Raw genomic sequence first — 24593 nt, forward strand, 5'->3', positions numbered from 1 at the left:
GTTATATATAATATTTAAAGCATGATTCCTATTTTAATGGTAGAATTCTCACAACAAAAAATATTTTTTTGCTCAAAACAAAAATTCATCCGTATAAAAATTTAAAAATTAATTTTTAAAGAGGATTATGAAAATCCAAATCCACATCTCGCTCTCTCTCCCCCTCAAGTTATTAACGACATGACTACCGTTTTTCCTCACTTTTAACTCTTTGTTCAATGCTGCAATATTTAGCTGAAGCCAACTAGCGTTATCTTTTCCCGCTTGCTGCACACTAATAAATTTTAATTGATTCGATAAATTTTCATGCGACCGGCATGCGCTTAAATTCGGTTTTAATTAAAGAAAATCCTTTAGAAAACCAACAAATCGAATCACTGATTTGTGAACTAGCCGAGCGATCAAGCGTGTCACGCAAAGATAGACATTTATAGAGTCGTGTATACATACATACATACATAAGTATATGAAAGTATGCAAGAATGGATATGCATGTATAAATGAACTCTTTGTATATATGTACTATGTGTTTGTATATATATGTTGTGCACATATGCAATCACTTAATATTTAATGGCATTATTTTTTATATGTGTCAATGGCTGTGGCTGCGTGTGTGTGCGGTTGTGCTGGGTTTACGCTCTGCATTGGCATCAATTAAAAATCAATCAACATGAAATGTAATCAATGGGAATTTTATTTCAAAACAGCCCAGCTATTTGCTTATCTCCAACTACCGACAATCCTTCACGCACACACGCATACGCACACACAAGGTGTATAATCAAAAGTTTGTAAGCGCATATTTGATGTGTGTGCGCCACAAACTGTAATGAATGCATTGAAGAAAGTAACGGTAAACCTTTGCAAATGAAATATATACATATGTATGTGTGCAAACAAGAAATTGGACAACTTTGAGAGGAGCAGGAAGCGTGGCTGAAGAGGCAGGAACCAAAAGGACAAGGAAGCTCCAGTGACACACACACACATTTACAAAATTCGCACTCATGCGTGCCATTTGTGTTGCTGAAAAGCACATAACTCGAGCAATATGCTTTAAAGCGCTCAGCAATTTATGGCTCCATTCGTAGTTTGTCGTCAATGCGTCGGTTTGCGCCCGAACTCTTCGAGCGCTTTAAACGAGCCACACATTTTCCCCACGTGTATGCTAGTATGTTTGTATGTGCGTGTGTATGTGGCATGCTGCATGTAGCACACTCACTACGCATATCACTTTGCAGCATCACTTTCGTTCTTCTTCCCCCTCTGCAGCTCCTTTGCGCGTAAAATATTATATATTGGCGTCCTCTTTCTTGTTGTTTATACTCCTTTTCGGTCATAAACGACGTTAATAGGTTAAACACATTAGGTCAAAGTGCATATGCGCTCACTTTACTTACATACATGGTTACGGATGTGTTTGTGCGTGGGTATGTGTGTATACTTTTAAGGAGCAAATGCAGTTTGCAAGCAGCAGAGCAAGCGTCTTCTTGTGTGTGTGCTTTTGCGAAGCTTGCAGCACAAAGAGAAACGAAAATATACACTTAATGGCTTGTGAAATCACATATTTATACCGTTAAACGAATTTTAGTTTCTTCGTAAATGTGCGGACTTTAAAAGAGATATGTAAAGAGGCTTCAAATACTTTCTGAGAGCTTAAAGAGGTGAATCAGCCAAATTTTCGTATCGGTATTAATGCTTTTTATACCAAAAAGAAAAAAATATATGGGGAGCTTCGCTTTCATAGAATTTCTTAAGTGAATTCATTGTATATTCGATGAAGCTTTCAGTTTCTGACCTCGAGTAACTCCCACATATCCTACTAAATATGCTGACATCACTGAGTTTTTTTCGCTTTTTTTTTTTGAAATTCTTGAAATTTTTAATTGCACCGAAAAAATTGAAGAATTTTTTATTCGGAACTTGATCAGTCAAAAAGCGCTTCGGCAATTTGAGCTTTTTGCAACGAAGTATTACGAAGTCAATAGAGATTGTTGACACAATATGGAAGAACACTTTTATACATACAAACTCTTCCGACGATTGTCATCTACAAAAGCTTTGATTGTTGCCAGTTTAGCCAAAATTTTAAAAGCTCTAACTAAACTTTTGCGCAAAGAATCTCTCATTAAATAATTTTCCTAATCATGTAGATTTTGAAAGCTTTTAGCAGTAATTTTTCACGAAACTGGCTAAGGAAATTAAATGAAACGAGCACATGAACACAACTCGCCAATTCGAGAATATTCGGAATTCGACAAAGAGCTTTATAAAAGATCATTGAGGAAGGCTGCTTATATAAAAACTCTTTCGCCGATTGTCATCAACTAAAGCGTTATCTGAAAAAAGTTGGGCAAGATTTTTTTAGGCTCTAAAGAAACTTTTGCGGTAAAAGCTTTAATTAAATAACTTTCAAGTACTTGCAGATTTGGGTAGCTTTAGAACGTGATTTTTCCACGAAGCTTTTCGAGAAAATTCAAGCTCTATATAAAGACAACTCAGGAATTCTACAGTACTCGGAGTTCGCCAAAATGCTTCATAAAAGATTAGTGGGAAGACCCTTTCTACTTCGATTGATAAAAGTTTAGCAAAATTTTTATAAGCACTAACAAAACGCTCTAATTCAATGACTTTCAAGTTCTAGCAGATTTGGAAAGCTTTTGGCGTAATTTTTCCACAAAACTGGCTGAGACAATTCAACGGAAAGAGTACATGAGCACCACTCGGCAAATCCAAAATACTCAGAGAACTCAAAAAGGCCTCATAAAAGATCAGTGAGCTCTGTAGCTTTCTTCATTTGCAATTTTTTCGCTTTTGACGGGTTGCGTTGACAGAGTATTATTTAAAAACTAAGCTTTTGGTCAAGCTCCCTTCCACTTCTTCAACTTCTGGGTCTTTAATATATCGCAAGATTTCTTTGGAGCTTTCAGTTTCTGTATTTCATAAATTTATACCGTTCGGAGCTTTTGCAATTTAACAACGTTATATTGAGCCCATTCCCATTAGCTACTAACAAAACTTTTCGCTCTGCTCTTTGGAGCGTGTGGCTCACTCTCACATATCCTTTACATCGATTCGCCATTAAGGTAAGTGAATTTTAATTTGGCCCGAACGCTAAGCAAACAAAAACTGCACCGAAAAACTTTGGCAAAAGTAAATTTTTGAAAGGCAGGCGCTCTCTCCACAGACATTGCGACTGTAGAAAGAATCCAACACATTCCTTTTGCACTCAACTCACTAGGATGTAAATGAAATTGAAATTTGAGCAAGTGTGTGTGTGTGTGCACGACTAAAACAGGATGTGCATGGCTGGCAGTTAGAATTAGAAAAAAGACAATTCATGCAACAACAAGTACACATGCGGCACTCACTTTACCGTGTGGTATGCCTGTCACAACTGTATGTGTTTGTTGTTTTTGCTTGTTTTCATTGTCAAACGCCGAAAAAATCCAAAAATTTATGGCGCTGTCACTGTTCGATTTCTGCATGAATTATGGATTTGATATGATTTTTTGCGGCGGAAAATAGACGGTGCTGCGCAGATACGCTCACACACACACACACACACACACACATGATACCATACAAAAGCGAAAAGTCGTGTAACAGCACAGGAAATGAAGGGGAAAGGGGGAAGAGAAGAAGGATAGGAAAACGATGTTTGGTGTAGAATTTTAATTGATTACACGTGTGCACATATACATACAGTACATATACAGCATACACACATGCATACGTACAAAAATATATATGTGTGTGCGCCTAGCGCATATAACCATTTGTCGCCGCGCTGAAAGAATCTTCAATTTGAATAACTAAAATTTCGTTGGCCATGAAAAGCCAAACGGTTTGAGGCAAACTCTTGTTAGCTTTACGAGTTATAAAGAGTAGATGACTTGAATTAAATGTGATTTAATAGTTATGAATAAATTTGTGATAGAAATCATGCTGAAAAGTAAAGTGTTGATGCGCATAAATTAGGTTGTGGGGAAAAAGACGGACAAAGCTTTTGTTAAACCATGCGCTGAATGTGAATTATGAAAGCTATGAAGACGCAAGCAGCTACTGGCATTCCAAAAAAGAGGGAGTGCGAAAAAATTATATATTTTTTATGGAAAAATAACAAAAGAGAACTAAAGAAAGCAAAATAATTTAATCCAAGTGATACAATAAAAGTCATTGGCATCAGAAGGCATGCAAAAAACACTGGACAATAGCTTAAGTCAGTCGTCTGTGGACTATATACTATTATTGTGGATATTGTTTTTGAGCTTAAACAAGCTTAACGCGCATACTGCCTTGAAAGGTTAGGTTAGGTTAAGCAGGTATGCAATAAGCCACGCATAGAACAGTTTCGGTCCTTTGCGATATTAGATGGAGTTCAGAAGTAGTCATCCTTTAGGATGCCTGCGCTTGACGTGAATTTTAAGAGACTCCGCGGCCTCACTATCGATACCACCGCCAGTGTATCATACCGCCTACAAGCGCAGTCAAAGCGGGACAATGTGGAATTGCGGAGTTTACAAACGAAAGCTCATTGATGGAACTCAGGGTTGATTTAGGTGACGTCAAAACCAAAAAAGCGTAATCCATCTGAAAGAGCTTGGAAATCTCATGTCAGTTCTTGACTTTCTATCGGCATTATTCTTGAATTGAATATCTACGTTTTGGGCAGATCAAGTTCGATGCATACTCCTTTCTCTAAAATATACCTCGGATGGCGAAATATACTGCGCTAGACCTTATATCACAGCTTTCTGGTTCTCTTACGAGTTCTCGAAATTAAAAAAAACATATGGTACTTCCCTTAAAACTGTGCTAGAAGTACAAGCAAAATCCAAAATCTGAGTACCGCAAAGGTCCCCATATAAAATATTGGCAGCAACTCACACAAAGCAATAAAGGAACACAAGGTATTAACACAAGGTTCCTGACTGACCAGATTTTGTCAGAGTTTATGAGTTCACTAGCGAACAAGTCGCTAAAATCTCCGGTTGTTTTGCGAACTCTTTAAACTGACAATCGTGGAATTGCTTCGGCTGTCAATGGTACAAACCTCGACTGCTGTAAAATAGAAAAAGAAATCTTCTACTTCAAAAGGTGCTTATTCGAACAGGCATTTCTCCGGTTTGCGCTACGTGTGGAGTAAAGAATCATCAATTTCTTTTCGAACTGACATCCTGAAATTGGTGAAATCAGCAGAAACCGCGATAGATTGTGATGATTGTTTAGAGCCAATGGTATAAAAATGTCAAGACAAAGTAGCGGGCAGGTTAATGGAACAAATAAGTTATGGACCTTTTGCTCCTTTAAAAAGTTTGCTACCATAGACTGAAATCGTATACTTGTGTATAAACTCATTAAATCAGTCAGAGCAACCGTAAAGGCCATCATTACCTAATTGGTTCAACGCAGCTCACAAAAGTCGCAAAAAGCTAGTTCGTATTTTCACAGAATCACCACAATTATGTCTGCACGCCAGCAAACTGCAGAAAACTTTAATAATTTTCACGGTAGCACCCACTCAGCTTTACCGACGCAGTTGCCATTGCTACGATTGCTAAACTTCTGCCGCGACCAACAACTGAAAGCTTACGGGCAAAACTTTGTTTGCGGAACTTCGTCGCTGCAGCTCGACACACATTTGCTGCGCATCCTCTTGGAAATACTCATTACCAACCGCAGTCGAAGAGAAGTAAAATCACGAATAAATGTAAACAGACAAGAATATTCAATGTCATCAACTCAACAACTTAATTACCCAGCACTTAAGCGGGGCAGGCGCGCGTAGCATAACCCTCATTGTGGGTGTTTCTAGTTGGTATTGTTTCTGTTTTTGTTTGGGCGAAGTTGCAACCAACACTTTGCTGCACAACAACGAAATAACGAAGAGTGCGGCAACTTTAATGAACAAAACGACAATGACGAGGCGCTGGAGTTGAGCGGGTGAAGGCGGTGATGGAAGCGCGACAGGCTTTTTATGTGAAAGTTTTCAGTTTTGTATGCCGAGAGGCGCTGACAAAAACCGCCTAATTACAACGCTGCTGTGGCTGCTTAGAGGGTTTTTACGGGCAGACACTGGTGAGCTCGAGGTTTTTTGGTCTTTGAGTCTTCACCTAATGACCTAAAACTCAAAGTCTCATTCGCTTCCTTTTTCTACAACCTTTCTACGCATGATTGTTAATACTTGCGGCGTACGAAAAAAGTGGCACTACTCGGCGCAAAGGCAAAACAATACCAAGAAAACGTTGTACGTACATGATAGCAAAAAGCCCTTGACAAGTGGGAAAGTAGCGTCAACTATGTGTAAGTGAAAAAAACTGGAAAACACTTTCCTTTCGCCCTAACCGCACTGCCCAGCTGCGCCGCAACCTGGTCCACTGGCTCTTTCTTTGCACGACGCCGCACAAATGGCCTTCTCGGCATCATCATCAGCCGCAGTCAGCCAGCTCGGGTGACTTGTGTGCCAAACGTCGGCTGCTGGGCCGGAGGCTGTTGACGCTTCAGTGTTTTGTTGCTTTTTCTACTATTGCCACTGCTGTCATTATGTAAAGATAAAGCGCTGACAAAGCGTGTAGCTGACCTGGTAACCAAAAAACAAAACCGGCGCAAGAGCAACCGTGCCTCAACTGCTTGGCGGCGCTGACAACTGTGGGTCCGACTGGGCAGACAGGCGGGTGCGCCTTTGGCGTTCGACCTGCTCTATATATCTCACACAATACCCAGTACTTATGCTAATGCGTACATGCTTCGCAGTCAAAGTGGGCGTGGTGGGGCGCACAGTCGGCGTGTAGTCACTTTCTTTGGCCACACTTGCTGTTAATGTGTTTTTCATTGCACTCGCGTGTATTGTTTGTCATTTTCAACACAACGTTCTACATTTTCATCATCAGCGGCAACGCGGTGCTTTCTTCGCACGCTGTTGTCGGTCATGTGTTTGGGCTGGTTGTGTGTTGGGACAGTTTCTGCCGAGTGTAGCCTACTCATCTCGCCAATCTAAGCGTCATTTGCTGCCGTCCATCATCCGGCGAACAGTGTGGGCTGAGAGCTCGTCACATTTGTGCAGCTGAAATGAGCTTGACATGACGGCTCGACTGTCCGCACATAAATGTCGCGCGCCTTACAAGCCCCACTTCGCCAGCATCACGCTTCTCTGGTCTCTGTGAACTCTGGTTTGCCGTTAACGGCTCCACCTCGGTTGTGCTGGTCCCACTGTGAGCCATTACCATTTTGAGCATGTTGGCGCGCATTGACAACGTCTCAGTTGTCGCTTGTCGCTTGTCTCGTGGCTTCAGTGCTTTTTCACTGCCTTTTTTGGCTTTTCCGCTGGCTACCCGTTCTTTCCTACTTTTACAGCTTTGCCGTTTACAACGTTTAGGCCTATCGGCGCTTTGGCTTTATGCGCGCCGACCTCCGTTTTATGTTGGACGCTTTTTGCTGCAATGTTCCACTTAGTATGAGTGCTGACAATGCTCCGTCTCCGCGCTGACTCTTTTTACATATCACTCTTGTTTGTTTTCAGCTTTTGTTATTGTTTTTGCCTTTTATGTCAAGCTGTGACTGTTTGTTTTGGTCGCCGGTGCGTCTTGTTTGTTTGTGCACTTGCCCGGCCGCAACGAGCTTGTACGTAATTTTTTATCAGCCTTCGGTGCTTTCTTCCTGCCGCCCCTTTCGATAGGCTCGTTTTTATGGCTGCATTTCAATGTGCTGCTTCTGCTGTCTTTTTGTTGTTATTTATGTTGATTTGTTTGTTAGCTGTCAAAATGCAACAATATGACAGCTGACAGTGCTGTTTCCACAAGCACATTACTGTCCGCACTTGGACGAGCAATAGTGACCAACCAAGCAACTAAGCCGTTGGCTTGTGGGTGTTGGAAAGGGGAACAGTTATTGGAATAGTGGGGTCGCCTTGCGGAAGGTCGTTTCCTCCGCTGAGTGACCGCTACACTGACCTTTTCGTAACTCGCATGTGGGGTATGTGCGCATAACGCTGATAAGAAATATACGATTACCTCATTACTCGCTTGAATTGCGTAAATAAATTGCTGGTGATTTGTACAAATTGGCCTAAAATGTACGAAACTCTGCCTGGGGTTGCTCTAATGTGTGCGTGCGTATAGTCACACAGTGGACCTTTTTTTGGAATGTCTACAGTTTGCAGGATGAATTGTCACACGTTACCGCATATCTGTCATGTGACGTCAAAATGTCAGCAAAAGTGTGAAGATACTATAACTGGGAGCATGGCAACACATCCTGTGTAGAGCGAGTAGGTAAGGAAACACACAAAACAGAGAAAAATTATTTAATTATTTAATGAATGGTCTTCCACGAAATTTCTCGTTTGGGAGCGCGGCTACTAATTAGGGATAGAAAAGTCAGCAGAATTCTACAGGCTGGATACGTAATTAGATCGGTGGTGCGAGATGAAAGATAACCTAAACTAGATTGTGGGTTCGGAGACCGCAGGCAATTCTAAATACCGCGGTAGAAAGCTGGCGAAAGCAGCTAGATGCTAATTGAAATCGGATCGCCGCATGGCAGAAAACATAATAGCTGGCTAGCGTTCCCGGTTCAGGAATCACAGCAGTATGACAGCGTAATTGAGTGGGAAGGTCTTTAGTGGCGTCAAGAATGGCGGTTCTATGAGCTCGAGTGGCCACCAACCTACATAAGGGGAATCTTCCGTAGGGGAACCAACGCTCAGCGAAACCGCTAAACGCGCTGAATCAATAGAACTACGGATCTGCAAATGGAATAAGGAGGACGAAGCCATCCCCGTCAAGGGAAATCCCGCATCACCTCCAAGGTGTGAGAATGCGGGCACCACGGGATCCGCAAGCTGGTCAGGTCTAATTTGTCAGCAGAGGTATCGTAAGGGTTTTTGCTTCAATAATGGTTGTGACTATTTTGAAGATACTGTTCTTAGACCTTTCAGGCTTTGATGCCTCATATTTTACGTTGTAAGGGAAGGTTTAGATGTGATTTTCCGTGCGCCTGCATCCACTGCTTGACGCTTAGTATGTAGAAGAGACCCGGGTTTATATACAGGCAAACACTGCAATCTTAGCAGCATTCTCTAGACTTATATGAAGAATATTATAAATTCCTACATTGAATCTTTCGAGCTTTGCAGTCACCGCTGAAGGCTTATCGGTAACCTGTTCTACTTTGTTGCGTCCGCTTTCATTTTGGCAACGATATTCCTTCACCAACATTGTAGCCCTTTCTTAAGGTAATTTAAAAATTTCGTCATAAATTTCGACACTTTAGTTGAACTCCGCTTATTTTCCACTGTGCGCATATCTTTCTCTTTTTAATCCTTTTATACTTAAATAGTTTCCACTGCAATTTCGGCTGTGACGCAGGTATTGTCTACTCGCGCGGTTTTGTCACAAAGTTACATTGCGTTTACCTTCGCCGCTTGAACTTACCGACTCTTCAGCCCTTACTTCTTGCTTCATATGTGGAGCTGACATTCCTTGCTTTCCCTACTTCGTTCTTTCTCTTACTGAGGGTTTTATGCCAAAGTTATGCTTTATGCAAATTTATGACTTCCACGCACCGCAATGACACTTCACTGGCATTGGCTGGGGCGGCGACGGTGGCGGCTGTAAAAGTTCCGTTTCACCATTTTTATGGGATTCTGTAAAACTTTCAACTGTTATTCAAACAAGCGGCGAAATAAAAATGTGAAATGCGCATATAAAAAATGGAAATAAATGTGTGTGTGTGTGCAAGAAATTGCATTCAGCACTGGTGTGGCTCGTTTAGAAGCCGAGCTACGGCGCGGGCGGCTGTGAGGCAGTGTAGTGTGTCAGCACAGCACAGCAGGAAGTCGAAATTGCGGATTTTTTAAGCTTTGACACTTTTCCCTTGTTGACTCTTCAACGCAACTGGCAATTTCCGACTTTCGAGCATTTCATTTTTTATTCTTCAATCTGTTTTTGTTGGTTTTCGGCTGCAACCAGAGAGTCCATAAATAACTCAAACTTATCGTTTGTTGTCAGGGATTGAGGTTAATTTAAAAATCGAACTGTGCGAAATGCAATGTATTGCTTGCCAAGGCGGCAAGGCACTCCGCACTGCGAGTCCGCACAAAACCGAGGAAACCAGGAAACAAAAGCGCACAGCAATAAATAGTTATAAATTGATTTCCGAACACTTTCACTGCAGTGCCGCCTCACTTCGTTGCTGTGCAGCGCCACAGACGCATTCCAATAAGTAACGGCAGTTATTGCGTGTTCTTTTCACTCTGTAACTGTTGTTGACATGCATGCTGTCATTTGTCAGCGCGCCGCACTTCCAACGACGCACATTTGCGACAGCACCGCGCTCTCACTGGCCCGTTCCGCGCGGCCAGTCGGCGTTGCAGAGTCACTGACAGACTGTCAGCGCGTAAGTGACGCAGTGTATTTGCCGCGGAAGATGGACAACTTGCATAGGTAGAATACATATGCAACCTTGCTTGCTACCAAGGACAAATATTCGCACATTGCAGATGTTACGAAACCGCAAAACCAAACGCAAACACACATACACAGCCGGAAAGTAACGCTGCCGCGCGCCAATCTCTGTACATCAGTGGCCGGGCAGTTCTCGTGGAGTTTGGCGAGTCGCAGCGCAAAGTGCTCGATTGCCACTGAATCGGCTTCCAATGTTGCAGAACATGACGGCGCAGCGTGGGATTGCTGGCGGTGGACGTCTAATGTCTATGCCTGTTTGTCGGTGGGGCTGTTGGGTGATAGGTGCAATTTGTTAATGAGCGCCAAGCGCACATTGCGGCAGCATGGCCGCGGTGTTTTGGGAAGTAATTGAGTTGTGGTTTTTGTGGCGGAGCTGGTACTTGAAGCGCGGTAGCGCTGCGCAAATTGCGGTGCAATGCCGAGTTCATCAATGCCGTGAATTGCTGGCAGAGTTAAGGCAAGGATTTGCGTGGGGTTGCGGGAGTTGAAACGTTGATATTGTGAGCTAGCTTAGGCTTAAAGTGGTGTAGCTTCCGTTGCTGAGCTGAAAACAAGTGGATGAGTGGAAATCTGAATGCCGATATACCAATTTGGCAGTCAAACACGATTGGCACTCCACTGACGAAATTGAAGGGAGGCCAAAACCTTGCTCTTCAAATAACACACATCTTCTCATATCGACTGCCACAGGCTGGCGTTCATACTAACAATTGGAGACTGGTTTGTCAACTCTCGAACTCTTTTCGAAAATTTTCTCTCTAACGAATCTTGACAGGACCACGAACTTCTTGTTTCTTGGCAAGATCTCGAACTTGGTTCTTTTTCCAATCCTCTTTTACCAATTCGCAGTAAATGACAGTTTAAACAGATCGAGAATAGTTCCTACCGGTTTCGGAGTTCCCAGAGGGGCCCAGCCCATTTGGTGCTAGGCAAACAATATTTTGCAGATTATTTTTGACAGAAACTGATGACAATCAACTTCGAGCCTCGTTTTTTTTTTCTGTAAAGTCCTGCCTTTTACAACTCTTCTGCGGATATTTATGTTCTTCTATATTATCTTCATCTTTCTAGACGCTTATTTGAACTAAAAACTAATTTCTGCAGCTCAACTCCAATCTATCAGACATTTGTCGGGCTGTCGGCAATTACAATTTTTTGCTGCTCTCTTTTAGGTATACTTTTCAGGCTACGACTTTGTTTTAATCTTTTCTCCATTTTCCTGCTCCACTGACCTGCCATTAAGTCATCTAAACAGAATACAGTGGACGTTGACTGGACTCCAAAGCGACAAGTTTGCATACTTTATAGCATTCGCTCTTCTTCTCCTATTTTTCACTTTTTCTGAGTGAGAACGTTGCTGTAAGTAATCACTCTTTTCAGTTTTACTTTTTAGTTCGCTTTGTTGCACTTTCTCATTTCTTTCTTTCACAATCGTCTTAAAGTTAAATTGTCATTTCTCTTTGTTTGCATTTAAACTTTGCCATACACTTTTCCACTACCGATTTGGCTTTGAATAGAAAGAAAATGTTGCAAGCTTTTGCTTCTCTCCCATACCACGTTCCTCTTGCATTTAGTGCTTGCCTTTATTATAGGTCGTTGTCATGCAACAACATTGTATGGGGTTGCATTAAGGCAGGTTACAAAATTTGCAGGAACAAAATAATTGCAAATCGACAACAATCGGTAGCGGCGTGCATGTAGTGCTTCGATTCGCTCGGCACACGGTGCCTTATTGATGGCTTGTAATGCATTCTTGTGTGGCACGTTTGCTGATTAATTTTTATTTCGCCTGTAGTTTTTGCTTGCAGCTGCAACACTGCTGCAGCAAACAATAGCCACGACGCGACCCGGTGATTGTCAGCGCGGCAGCCGGAGAGCGAAGAGAATAGTAAGCCGAAGCAAATGTCAAGACGGTGAGGTGCAAAAGGAGCCGGTGAAGATTAATGAAATGAATTGTGGAAGAAGAGGAGAGACAGTGTACAGTTAAAAGAAAAAAATTCTGAAGAAAAGTCTAAAGAATCAAATTGACAAGTAGAAGTATTAACAAGGAAGCTCAAAGCAGCAAATGAAATAAGAATGGCAACATCTTAAGCAACAAAATTGAGTGAAAAAGAGAAAAAAAAGAACTCGAGAGGTTTAAGAAGACACTAAGTGCGCAAGGAATACAGGGGGGTCGGTTGTATAAAAAACTACGGAGACTCAAATGCACTAAAGACGAGCAAATGAGTTTAGATATAAGGAAAATGAGAAAGAAGAGAGCGGCGAGAAGCGCTCTGAATCTAAGATATAACAATATCGGAGCACACATAAAAGTGAAGGCAAAAAGCAAATACGAATATTACCAGTTTTAAACGAAGAAACAAAGTGTGGTATATATTGTCTTCTGGTTGCCAAAAAGTCGACATTTTGTATTTAGAGGTGGATTTGATATCGTAGACAGTTCTGAGCTTTTATATAAAAAATAAGCATCATTTGAACCGAAGTAGGATTGAAACCCCGAAGGGGTCTTCCTAAGCTGAACGAGACCATTCAATTCCTTACAATCTTACAAGCCTTTCTAGTTACGAAGTAATCATATGGCTTGTAAAGACACAAAAATTTAAAACTCAAAGCAGAGTAAAATGTTCTCCGCCGAACACAATCTCTGCCATAGAAATATGTCGGAATAGAGCGCCCTTTCTACCTTCGTTGCACCACTCTCTGCTTGCTCTAAAATCACTACCTACCACAATTTGGAGGTAGTTAGAAAGAGGTGTGTTTTCACTGACAAGAAATAACCAGAAATACCGTAATAACGCTAGATGCGCTCGACAGTCAGCAAAAAGCGCACGTGATGAACAAATCAATGCAAGCTGCGAGGGCTGAGAGGGCTGAAGGGGGCAAATCGCTGCCCGCAAAGCGTGTACAAAGCTCGTTGTAGCTCATATTGATTGTTGGGAACACTGTTGCCATCAGACGTGCTGCATTGGTTTGCCACAAATTATTTCTTGTTGCTGCTGCTCCTGCTGTTGGGCGCCGCCGCCGCTGGCTACAGTTGGGTGCAGTCAATACGAAGTAATAATAAAAATATGCCAAACTAATGGTCACATGAGCGAATTGACAATTGTGATTGGTTTGTTGTTGCACTAACTTTTCATTGTGTGGCATTGCCGAAGTAGCTGCAAATATATTTGTCTGCCTGTGTGTGTGTGTGGTTGGTGGAAAGGCTGCTCATTATGCGATTTTTCTTCAATTTTCCGGTTTTGCTCTGTTATTTGCTCTTTTCATTGGTTACTTTGTTGTGCTGTGTTTTGTGGCATTTACTTGGTTTGCTGGTTATATTGATTTCGTAGCAGCAAGTAAAAACCGTTGAGCAAAAAATGCCAATCAAAATGATATGCTGTTGCTTTTTGCAGTTTTATTTCTCGGTTCTCGTTTTGCATGCTGTAATATTTTCTTTTTCGCCTTTTTATTGCTTCAACATTTGGTCTTTGCTGGCATTTGTTTAGTCTTTTGCTGCGGCAAAGCTTAGAATAATACTGACTAATGTTTATTAAAGACTGGTTCGGTTATATAATAGCAATTATCGTCATATATTTGCTGTGACACGCCTCTTTGTATCCACAGCAACTGACAAGTAGTTTAAAAATAAATTAACAAAAATATTTGCGCTGAATTCAGTTTGAAAGCGCTGAATATATGCCATGGGCTGTTGCTCTCAGCGTTACCTATTTACATATGCGTTTGGTGCAGTAAAAATGCCGCTGAATTTAGTTTCTAAGCGCTGAATATGATTTCAAATACTTATTGCATTATACATTTCAGTCAACTCGATAGTTATATTAAAATATATGCGCTGAATAAATTTTTCAAAGAGTTAAGTAAAAGTATATGCCCTGAATAACTTGAAATGTTTACACTGATTTATTCCGGTTTAAATAATCAGAAGTGACTACCTGTCCGTATTTGCATTTCTAAAAGTTGTGGTAAGCATTAATTATAGTTGCTATGGCATAGGTAGAAACTTAGCTGAATAACGATTAGCAGTTGAAAACTATTCTTGGCTATGTATAGTTTTTATGAATATAAGTGATATGAAAAGAACCAAAAAAAATATATATATATTATTTTTGCGGCACTTAAAATATACGTTTGTGCATTTTCCGGTAAACTTATTTCTTCTTATAGGTTTTTGAAAAAATTTAATTAACTTTGAAGTTATATAAAAGTTTGATTATAATTAGATTAGTTCGGCAAGTGTTTCATTGTGTGCTTGTACACATAAAAATTGCGCTGAATTTCATTTAAAGCGGCAGAATAGTCGCAAATTAGCTTATCTTATCAGATAGCATTATTTGTAAAATTAAACTATTCAGCACATTCACTTTCGTGTTGAAAGTGCAAAACCATGCTTAACTATAAAGGAAAATCCCATCCGCCATAGTGGATTAATTTCTTTTACTCAAAGAAATATTTTTTTTACTCTTTTAAGCTGACCTTTTTTAACACTTCAATCAATCAAGCATTGCAAAGTTGTAATGACTTGTGGGTTTTTTGCAATTTAATGAAGTATGACGGCATTCTACATACTGCAAATTAACAAGTAGAAGATTTAAAAATTCTAAGCTTGATAATAACACAAGCACATTAGTGATTTTTTTCTATTGTCCACAAAGTTTTACGCACTATATTTTTTTAATGTGCAGTGCTTATTATCCATAAGATATCGGCTATGACCACAAAGCCACGCGTACCTTACAGTGACAATAAATGATAATATTTATCTTATTGCCGACGGTAATAAGCGAAAATATTAAACTTTTAAAGATTGTTTAAATTTATCGAAAAAATTTGCGCTGAATTAGCTGAATAGCGAGATACTATGCTCTTCAGCAACAATTTTACTTATGTGAGTGTCAAGTTAAAGAAAAATAAAGCGCTGAATTGATTTTGTGGGTTGAATAATTACTGGAAAAGCACGAGGAAATAATTTTAGACAGTAAGTTGTTAGTTTTTTACGTGAAGTAAAAATCGGTGACATTCAAGTAAGAGGTAAACGCTAAATTTTGAATTAGAATTAGATTTTTGCAAGCAAAATATGCGCTGAATATTCTGAACAACGGTTATTTTAATATAAGTAATGCTCAAAAGTTTTATTTAATACAGTTGTCTATAGAAAAAGCGCTGAATTTGTGCCACTGTAACCAAACCTCGCACTTAATAATATAAGTATGATTTTGTTTTTCATTTTAATCGAAAAATTAAGCGTTGAATCCTACCTCATGTTCTAAATCTTCACTAAACATTTGCCTTTTCAAAAAACACTCGCTGAATCCGCTGAATTGTGTTAATTTTAAGCTAAATTATGCTGAAAAGTGTTGGCTTCATATTGCTGTTGATTGGAAAAGTGCTGAATTAATGATGGTGTAGGCAAACCTCGCGCTGAATAACACAAATATAAGTTTAATTCATTTTGGTCAAGACAATAGCGGCTAAACCCTTTTATGGTCGAAATCTTCAGTAAACATGTGTAAGCACGTGCTGAATCCGCTGCATTGATGCCGCTGTAACCAAACCTGGCGCTGAATAACATAATTATGACTTTGTTTCTTTGGTTATTCATTTCTATTGAGAAAATTGGCGCTGAATAACAGCTGATGGTCATTTGAGTTGGTAGTAAAGTACTTAAGCAAACATTGAAATGGTAGTAAAGTACTTAATCAATCATTGAATCTGCTCCACTGTGCTCTCGCTGCCGCTGTCCGCTGAAAGTAAACTTCACGAGAAAACCTTCACTTGCAACATATTTGCCGAGCAAAACCGCGCAAAAACAACTACCATGAGGCTGTATTATACCTACAAGAAAGAGTCGCAATGCCAGCAGACGGGCGGATAGCAACAAAAGCATTGGTAAAAATGTGAAAAGCAAATCAGAGCAGCAGCGCCAATGGTAAAAGACGGCGACGAAGGAAAAAGTAAAAACGCGCTGAATGGGACTACATGAGGCCGGTGATGAACGCGGACGCGGACGCAGCCAAGCAGTGCGCATGCTGCGGCAGTCAAGCAAGCGGAGCGCGCCAACGCGGCTACCAGCCGATGGCTGAAGGCAGGTGGTTGCGGCTTCGTTGGGCGCGCTGCCACTGCCGCTGTCGCTTTGTAATTATTAAAAAATTCTTCACGCTACTGTGATTTGCAGTGTCGGCATTGTAATTACGCATTGTTTGTTGTTATTGCTGCTGTTGCAGACAAGCGATGAAAGTGATGCCACACACACACACACCCCTGCAGAACGCTAGCTTACAAATTGCTTTGCACGCCAGTGTGTGTGTGTCAAATTGCTTTGCACGCCAGTGTGTGTGTGTGTAGGTGTGTTCATGTGCCATTAAAGCCGAATGTATGCTTTACAGTAACAGCAAAAACAACAACGTTGCACTAATGTAAAGATGTAAAGACGTTAATAGCAACAATGGTAATAAAATTAAAAGCCTGAAGATGAAACTGATGTTTAAGTAAAGAGCCGTCCGTCCGTAGGCTGGGCCGTTTGCTACAAGTGAATTGTTTGGAAAAACACAATACACAATAATGGAAACGGAAAATGTGCAGCTTGAAGGTAATGTTGCATGCGCTCATATGTATACACGCACACACTAACACATGCAAATATGTAAATACGTTGGTAACGGTAAGCAGCTGCATATGCTTTGCGGCCTTATGCTCGCATTATGTCTTCTTAAGTGCACACAAACGCAGACAGGCGCTGACACACATACAGCGTTGCTTATTCTCAGATTTATGCGCTCATACACTTACTTATTCATTTACTTATTTACTTAGTTAAAAGCGTATTTGCTTGGCACTGACACTCAACTTGTCACTCTTGGATATTTTTCTGTTATTATGACAAAAATTAGTGCTGCCACGTTGAGTTTGCATTTGTTTTTGTTGTTGTGCTTTTACATTTCTCATTATTCTTTGTCATTTTTACCGTTATGGTGATGCATATCGTCGTGTAATTTGTAAAAAATTTATTAATTAGCTGCAGAGAGTGATGTGTGCCATATTAAATGTGGGTAGGTGTGGCATAAAAGGCATGCATGCCCGTAAGTGTGACAAATAAGAATATGAAGAGTAATAAAAACCGAAATTCGAAGTGACTTTTGCTGTTAAGCCATAAAATATTTGTCGAGAGTTATGCTAAATTGACTTAAATTAAACGAGATCAAAGGGAGTATTACTTAAAGGTATATGCAGTGGAAATAAATTTCTCTAAATTGTTCACTTGATATTATTTATTAAAATATATGCGCTGAATGGTTATTAATTAAGCTGAATGAGAAAAATCATATTAGTAGTAAAGTAATTAACACACTGTAATTGAATGAACAATAAAATGTTTTGAAAAAATTGCGCTGAATAGCTTTTCACAAAGCTGAATAGTAAGAAATATATGGGAAAAGAAACAGTTAATCTATTTGTTGTTATTAAAATATAAAAGAATTGCGCTGAATTAGGTTTATAGTTACATAATGAAAGGTTTGGCATTTCTCTCACTGGAATTATGTGAACTATTACACAGCTGGTAAATAAAAACCAAGCCGAATAAAGTTTAAATTGATTCAATATGCATATAAAAATATATATTAAATTAAAATTCATAAAGTCTGCGGCAAGCAAGTGAGTGAAGAGTTTGAAAGTGAAACATGCTAATTAAAAGAGGTGAATTCACTTAAGAAACTGCTATAAATGCGCTGAATTAACTTTGCAAATACTTATTTAGAGTTTTGACTGATTTTGACTTTTTAGAAAATATTAAATATTACACAGCTGTTAAGTAAAAACCATGCTGAATTCAGTTTAAATCCGCTGAATAACAGCAAAAGTAACTGAAGTAAGTAAATGTGCACAGAAAGCTTAAATTTACACAACATGTCGCAAAAAAGTGATAAATTACTCCAAATATAAATATTTTGTTTAGAAACTGTCCTAAAAATTTCTGTTCATCGGTGCTAAATTCACTTTAAAAACGGCTGAATTCACTTTATAAAAGCGGAATTGCCTTAAAAGTAATAAATTAGGGAGGGTTTGTAAAATTTACCGGAGAGTAAGCATTAATGAGCCAGTCGTAACAAACCATGAGAAAAACGAAAAAATTTAGCAGAAAAAAAATTATTCTATTACGTTTTAATGAAAGTTAAACTTAATTAAACAGCTGAATTACTAATAATAGTGTTATGAAACGTTAAGTACAAGCAGAACTAGTGTTGAAAAGCTTTAAATGCTGATAAAAATAAGAACATAGATAAACGCGTGCGTGCGATTTCCCTTAAGAATACATTAACCAAGGAATGGTTCTATAGTAAGGCTAAGTCTTTTTTACGCAGCAAATCTGACTGTATTCTGCAGAATTATGTGAGCTGTATTGCTGAATTGCAGCAGTGAAAATGTTATAAATTTTGCTCAAAAAACTTTCGCTGAATTAGTTAGACAACATGTGCTGACAAGCTGAACTGCTATGCGCTAGTGTAAGCAAAAAAATTTAAGTTAAAATGTTATCAATTTTACTAAAAAACTTTCGCTGAATTTAAAAATTTAAGCGGCAGATAACAAATATTTATTTATAGAAGCTAAAAAAACAGCGCTGAATTGCATTTGTAACTTTTACTAAACTTTTTTCATACTTTAAAATACTAACTGCTTGTTTTTATTTTTACGCAGCACATTATATGTATGTACATAACATACTTATTTTTTATAGTAACGCTAATGCATTGCATGTGCGGCTGACACGCATGACTGCCTGCTTAATTGATTAGCCGCTGCTAACAAGCTGCCGCTAAGTGCATTGGCGAGATTGCGTTTGAGTGCAGCGCTGATTGTAATAAAATATATTATGCTTTTGCATAAATAAATAAGCATGTTATAAAAATATTAAATATATACAGGCATACACGTCCATTAAGAAGTAAAAAATGAGATATTTATTAACATAAATTGCAACATTGCTGGCGGTGAGAGAGGCGTGTTTGCCTTAACACTCTAGAGCGCTTCATTATTTATTTTCATTATTATCACTTTTTCCGAGAGATTTGCAATAAAAAAGCAGCAAGTGAGTGGAGAAAAATCAAAGAGACCTAAGTGTAGCGAGAAGGCAACACACACATATACAAATGCACTCATGTGCAAGGGCGCCCACGGCAAGCCTTGCAATTTTTTTTTTTTAATTTTACAGCAGAAATTCTACAACAACTAGCTACTTTGCGCTGATGCTGCGAAATGAAACAAATTAATGCAATTTTCACTTTTTTGCACGCACACCAATACACAGAAGCGCGCCCGATGCATGTGTGTGTTTGTATAAAATATTTCTACTTCCCAACACTTGACTTCAAAAGTGAAAAGTGTTGAGGAAAAGTTGTGAAAATCGCATCATTTGGAGCATGAACACACACAATGTGCGTATTTTTTGTGTGCCACATTTTGTGGCATGCCACATAGAAATGCAAAAGAAACTGCCGCAATAAGTGTAAGCTTTTTCTATGTCAAAAACAACTTTAAACACTTAAACGCGATTTATTTAATTGCTTAATGCGGTTAAGCGATCACGAAGGAGGGAAGAACATCAAAAATAAATAGAAAGAAAGTCAAAAGTAATTATTTAAATTAAAAACAAAAAAATCGCAAACCGAAAAATGTCAAAAACTTCAAATGGAACTAAAATTTTTTTATGAAAATAAAACTCAATAAAATAAATAGTTTTTATAAAATTGAGAAAACTGTAACTTTACTTCAAAACTAAAATTGTAGATAATAGTAAAATATTTAAAGGAATAAACAAATGTTCCCAATTATACACTCTAACCGTATCTTTGCCTCAACAGTTAGACTGATTGCTTTGTTGTTTCAAATTTGACAGCTAATGAGATAAGAATTATCTAGAGATAAGTTAGACAGTTCAATGCCAGAGATTGCAATTTTGTACAGTAACGTAATCATGGTAAAGATTAAAAGAAATATTTTGAAGAGTAGTAAACAAAATGTGTGTAAGTGTGTATATAAAGTAAAAGCAAATTTAGCTCACCATCATACAAATAAAGCAAGAGCTACGCAAGAGAAAAAAGTTAGTAAAAAATTACTGGAATTCAGCGCAATTCAGCTAAGGTATGTATTCAAAAATACTAAAAATTTGTTAAAAAAAAGTATCAATTGGCTAGGAATAAATATATTCAGCGGTATTCAGCTAAGGACTTTATTACAAAAATACAAAAAAAAACCTACTTATTTGTTAAAAAAATACTAATTAGACATGCACAAATGTAATTCAGCAAGATTTTTCTTGTAAAGCACTTTCTGTTAAAAAAACGTATGTTTCCCACAATTTTAATTTTAAAATAGAAGTCTAAAAATATCAATTCAGCAATAGAAGAATACTTCCTTCAAGCAATAAACAGTTAAAATCGCACTTCGGCTACCTAAATTTATAACCCAGAGCGCTAATAATGCAATTGAGTAAAAGTATATATAACACAGCCTTAAATAAGACAATCACGCAAACGACTCAGCCACTTATCTGCCTGTTTCAGCGCACTATTTGTGCAAACATTTATCAAAAACAACTCTTCAGCGCATTATCGGAAATTTAAAAACAGAAGATTCAATCCGCTTTGTGATTGGGTTCATCATTTTTGCAGTTTAAGGCTTATACAATAATTTGTATGCAATTCAGCGCAGCATAACCCTTACAGAATTGACAAAAAAGCAAATTCGGAGCTTCATTAATGCTGCAAGTTTAAATGGAGCAAACAGCAATTCAGCGCAACTCATATGTAATTCAGCACAATTTTATATGCCACACTTAAACTGGCTATTTAAGTATGCAGCTTATTGTTCGGCATTCACAACGAAATGATTTGTTCTGTTTAAAAAAAAAGCTCGTGCTTGCATATAATATTTATTAAAGGAATGAATTTTATATTTTTAGTGGCTTTAAATAGGTTAATATTTTATAAAATAATTTAATATGTAAATTATTTGTTTTGCTTTTTGAACTCACCGTTTTTGTTTTATGTTGGCATGACTTGCGAGGTCGCGACGGAAAATCTGAAATGGAAGTGGGAGTAAATAATTTAGTATCAGTATTTTAGTAAAAACGAGAAGTGAAAAAAATTTGTTTTAAAAATAATTATGGAATTTAAATATAAATAAAAATTTTATCAAAAAAATTGATTTCTTAGAAAAAAGCGCTAATAACAGATTTTTTAATTATTAAGCAAAACTGTGTAGCTTTCAGCGTGATTCGAATTTCGAATAACATTATAATGTATTGTATTTTATAATGCGATATATTTCCACGAGAAATTGCTTATTAAAATTTCAAACCAAAAAATATCTTTGTGCAAAATTTTATTAGACAGATATTCTAACATCATCAACCTACGGCAATATACACGCAAATGAGCAAAAAACTCACTCAAAGCTCGAAATAATAAAGCAACAAACGCACGCTTTAAAAGTCAATCTAAAAAACTAGAAACAAGTCGGAAAAATTTGCACAAATATTGAATATAATACGAAAGCAAACAAATTGCACTAAATGGTAATTGGCATGAAAAAATAGCAGCGATAAAAAGGCCACATAGAATATTACAACAAAAAATATTTCACTGGAAACAGTTTTTTCCGCCCAGCAACTAATTATATCGTTACGAAGCTAAGCAGACGCGTGTCAATTGAAAATAAAAGTGCAGCAAGTAGATCACTTTCATTTCCACCATATTTATATCCTGCAGACGCATGCATCAGTGACTGCCAAGCAGGAGCACAAAGAATACAAAGCCAACAATAAAATATAAATACAAAACTAAAGCACAATAAATAAAGCAACTAAACCGACTTGCTTTGTTATGTCACCAACCAGCGCTGACAATTGATTTCCTGCCACGCCCACCCACTCGCAAATCCAGCCAATAAATATACGCTTGAGCCCTGATAACATGTTATATGCACACATATATGTTTAGCTGGTATATAACTGCTTATTGACCTGTCTATTTATGTGCTTGATGGGCGTCGCAGCCCGGCAATTAAGTCAATTGCTGGCTTTTTCGCCAAACCTTCAGTGCTGCACGCCCACACAGCACAGCGGTGCTTTCGCAAGGAGTTTGCAGCTATAATACGAGCAATTGCAGTGACTTAGTGGCTAAGAGCTGATAATTAAATCGCGCGACTGGCGGTTGGCGGAAGTTAAGTGGACAAATTTCCTTCCATTTTCGTTTCGAGGCTTTCCTGGCTCTCTATTTGAGCACTTAACCAAGAAAGCCAAAATAGATGTGGTGGAAGCTAATTAATAGACAGAAATGTGAAAGGAATTGCAACGCTGATAAAGTGCAGAGAAAATACTAATCGAGTTCTCTAACTGTTCTAAATTTCAACATTATGTATCCGCAATCTTTAGTTATTATTAAAAATGGAATTAAAACTATTTATTTGCGGTTTTTAAGCAAATATTTTATATTAATAAACCCATGGAGAATTACAGAAGTGTGCGAATGAAATAAGCAGGTGACAAAGAAGTACTCACAAAAATTTGGCGGCACTCGCACTTTATAGCGCTGCTCATATATCTTACTGAGAGCAATATACGTCCCTCAGTAAGTTATACATATGAGCAGCTCTATTAAGTTAAAGCATTCTCAATGAGCGTAAAAAGAGCAATACTGAACGCTGGTTGGTCAATATGAGACATAAGCTCTCGCAGCGCTGATTTTTTCAATTATTGAAAGGCTGACTAATATTTAAAATTGTGAAAGAACTCTTCTGTGAATCGATTCATGCATGCTTGGCACATCTGTTCGCCGTAAGTTTTCCCACATTTCCCCGCAATATTTCTAAAACAATTTTGTAAAATTTCTGCTCAGTTTCATGGAATATAACACATCTCATATTACTGGAATGCCAAGCAAATCCTATTATCACTTAAATTGCGTGCAGTTTGCTTTGCGAATTTGCAATAAGCGGAAATTTTAATGAGCTTTACTAATAAGAGCAAACCGCTTCACTGATTAATCAAAATATTTCCGCAGTCGTAGGCGTTTACCGTTAACTGCAAAGCTTCTGCCGTCGCTCTCTTCCACATGCTCTGCCCGCATGTGCACACTCATTAGCCGCCTCAGCAGCATGTCAATGGTATTTGCGACCCGGCCGCAAAGGGGATTTTTCGCAATCTTGTTATACTTAAATGGGGATTACTAGCTGGGGAGCACGTGGAGAGTGTGAGCAAAAAATAAATAAAACCCAAAAACAAAAAAAAAAAAACAAAAAACACACATGCAAAGCTCGCGAAGATATAATATAATAGCTCGATGTTAATGAGTGTCGTCATGGTGATAATGAGTTCGTGAGATTTTGTATTTATTTCTGGCATCAATGACGTGGTTGATATTTTTGGGTTTGGGTATAACATGGAGAAGAGTTTGTACAGATTACTTTGAGATTGTGCAGTGGTGTGAATTTTTAAATTATTTTCGGTGAAAATATGGCAAAATTACGCTAATAACTCAACCACTTCGATATACCCTCTGAAGAAATGAAAATAACCTGAATTTCACATACAAAAAACAAAGTTGGTATTATTATGATTACAGGCATTTCCACTTGCGGTCGATTTAATCATTATTTTCTCAACACAAGTACGAATACTTTTGTGTAAGCAATACTAGGCCGCTCTCTCCGATTGGCAACGCTAATAACTAGTAGGGAGATAATAATAATTGGCGAATATGGGTTAAAAGCCACGAGCGATAAATTGTCGGAAGCAAAAAATAATTAATTACGCATTAGTATTGCATATCAAATATTCTGGCACTTACACTAATGCGTATCCTATTACTAATTTTTTTTGTCGATTATCGAGTTCGCCTGTTTTTTGTTGCCAGGTGATTACTTTTTTGGACTAGAAGCTTAATTTGTATCGCTAATTATACTTGTGGCTAACAAATAATTAATGAAGAGCTTTCAAGAGTGTGCTTTATGGGTTTTTGCGTCTGCCATATTTACAGTGGCCAAAGAGGGGGAGATGCATATATTATTATAAATCCTTTTTAATTGGAAAATTAAATAGATTTCATTTGAAATTTTTATATTATTAAA

General features: G+C 38.3%; 1 protein-coding gene across 1 annotated transcript in view; it reads right to left on the reverse strand.

The window, feature by feature from the left end:
* The window catches only part of LOC108965053, a 171687-nt gene that overhangs the window by 113078 nt on the left and 34016 nt on the right, over positions 1–24593 (reverse strand). Inside the window, exon 2 of the mRNA XM_018927222.1 lies at positions 21499–21545. The gene's annotated coding sequence lies outside the window, so the exon portion shown is untranslated. The remainder of the gene's footprint in view (positions 1–21498; positions 21546–24593) is intronic.

This window comes from Bactrocera latifrons, unplaced genomic scaffold, assembly GCF_001853355.1.
Source record: "Bactrocera latifrons isolate USDA-ARS-PBARC rearing strain unplaced genomic scaffold, ASM185335v1 scaffold_133, whole genome shotgun sequence".
NCBI classification, from domain to species: Eukaryota; Metazoa; Arthropoda; class Insecta; order Diptera; family Tephritidae; genus Bactrocera; species Bactrocera latifrons.